Consider the following 2,708-nt stretch of genomic DNA (forward strand, 5'->3'; position numbering starts at 1 on the left):
GTGTGTACTTGTTTATCTATTGGTTTCATATTAGTATTGTGAACACTGGATACTTAACCGAAAAGATGATTTTCAGCTGGAGCTGGGATAGATTAAAAACAGGAGAGACCAACTCAGCACCTGCGGCTCAAGCGGCTAAGGCACCAGCCACATACAACTGAGCTGGCAGGTTCAAATCCACCCTGGACCCGCCAAACAACAATGATGGCTGCAACCAAAAAATAGCCAGGCATTGGGGCGGGTGCCTGTAATCCCAGCTACTTGGAAGGCAGAGGCAGGAGAATCTCTTGAGCCCAGAAATTGAAGGTTGCTATGAGCTGTGATGCCACAGCACTCTACCCAGAGTGGCAGCTTGAGGCTCTGTCTCAAAAAAACAAAAACAAAAAACAGGAGAGACCATTTATGTTGGGCCTTAAAGGATGAGCAGGAATCTGAGAGTAGCTGGTGAAGTGAAGGATGTTTTTATTTTTTATTTCATCTTATTTTTTTAGAGACAGAGTCTCACTTTATCGCCCTCAGTAGAATGCCCTGTGTCACAGCTCATAGCAACCTCCAACTCCTAGGCTTAAGTGATTCTCTTGCTTCAGCCTCCCAAGTAGCTGGGACTACAGGCACCCGCTACAATGCCCGGATATTTTTTGTTGCAGCTTGGCTGGGGCTGGGTTTAGAACCCACCACCCTCGGTATAAGGCTGGTGCCTTACCCACTGAGCCACAGGCGCTGCCTGTGAAGGATGTTTTTAGAGGTAAATGCATCACCAAAGGTGTAGTGATGGGTTTGGAGGGAAAAGGAATCATTCTGTTTTGGTGGTGTATGAAGTTCAAGTAGGAAGGGACTGACAGATAATCCTGATAAGATGGCCTATATTCAAGGAGAGTTTTGAATGCCAAGCATCACTGTTACTCTGTAGATGATTAGCGAGCACCTAATTTCCTTACCAAATGCTAAAAAATTGGGCTGCCTGCTGTATGGACAGGAAGAATGACCAGTCTATACATGTACAGGACACAAAAATACAGTTCCCCCAAATTCCAACAGTCTCTATTTCCACTTTATAAATAGTCTGGCTTTTAAAAGTGCTTGTTTATGTTTATATTAGATTTATATTTACCTATCATTTTCAATGGCATTGATTGGAAAACTGATACCAGCAGTAAACCGGCTTTCCACTGAGCTGCCCGTGCTACCTCCAGCAGTGGTCAGACTGTTACTCAGGGAGCTTTAGTCTGCCGGGTCACAGGGATTTCAAGACATCAGAGCTCTTCTCTTCCTTTACGAGCACACAGAACTTCATAAACAAGATGCTAGCCTGTCTCTAACACCCAACACTGAGGTTGTAGACAGACACCACTGACAGCACCTGGCACTGATCTCCACCCTGCGGGCTCCCGGCTCCCAGTCTGTGTGGGTAGAGCCGGGTCTCCCTGGGTCCTGCTGTTAGCACACTTTCTCTGGCTACTCAGCCAAACACTAATGTAGGTCTGTGGTGAAGGGATTCTGAACGTGTAATTGAGACCCAAAAGCACTGGCCTCAGATAGGCAGATGGTTGGGGGCTGCCTTGATCAGATGGTGCTCTGAATCTGGTTCCAGAGGTAAGAGGCAGAGGAGTCAGACCCCACCCAGGACAGACATTCAACATGGAGAGAATGGGTGGCCGGGAAGACAGGGCCTCGCAGAGCCGACGGTGGGGAGACAGGGCCCTCACGGAGCCAACGGTGGGAAGACGGGGCCTCACAGAGCCCACGGTGGGTCCTGACTAGCAGGCGGCAAGGCCGAGAGAGACTGTCCTCCAGCTGCGAGGAGGGGTTTTACCTGCAGGCTGTGTGAGTGTGGAAAGGGTTCTCCCCTGCAGCCTGCATGGCAGCCCTTCCAGCCAGGACTTCAACTTCACCTTTGAGACCTTGAGCAGAGAACGTAGTCACACTGGCCTGAACTTCTCACCCTCAAAACTATGAGCAAATCAATGGCGTTATTTTATACTTCTAACTTTGCAGTGATTTGCTATTTACTGAAAGAAAACCAACATTGTAGAGCCTCTGTAAGTTGACCACCCAGGAAACTGTAACAAACTGGTGGCCATACAGAAATGGTCACCACAGAGAATGAGGCCTCCCCATGTGGGGCATGTCCAGCCTATGAGAATCAGGCCAACTTAAGGAGGTGGCCAGTGTGGGCAGGTGGTCAGCTGGGAGGGTCTGCTCTACGAGGCCCATTTCTCCTGTGTCTTCACCTCCTCCTCACTCAGCCCAAGTCTATTGCCTATAAATTTTAAGCCATTCTTCACAGAGAAAAGCAACTTACTTACAAGCCTCCCATCCATTTTCACCAAGAACATTTTATTGGTACATTTTTAAAATCGTGCCTTTACCCAGCGTGCATTCAGACTTCTAAAGTTTTCCTCTTTATCTTTCTTTTCAAAACTCATGAAAGATTTCAGACATAAGAAAAAGTCTAGACTCTAGAGAATATAATTTTAAACAACCCACATCGTATCCATTATTTATGTTAGGAAATAAAGAATTCCTGGCCCATCCTGTGCATGCTGCCCCAGTCCTGTTCCCCTCACTTCTTCACCAGAGATAATCACCGTCTTGAAGCTGATGCTGGTCTTTCCATGTGGTTTTTGTGCTTTCCTTAACATGTGGGTATCCATAAATAATATACAACACTGTTCTGCATGTTTTTAAAACTTTATGCAAGGCACATC

The sequence above is a fragment of the Otolemur garnettii genome, unplaced genomic scaffold (genome assembly GCF_000181295.1).
Source record: "Otolemur garnettii isolate 467f Iridium unplaced genomic scaffold, OtoGar3 scaffold00205, whole genome shotgun sequence".
Classification (NCBI taxonomy): domain Eukaryota; kingdom Metazoa; phylum Chordata; class Mammalia; order Primates; family Galagidae; genus Otolemur; species Otolemur garnettii.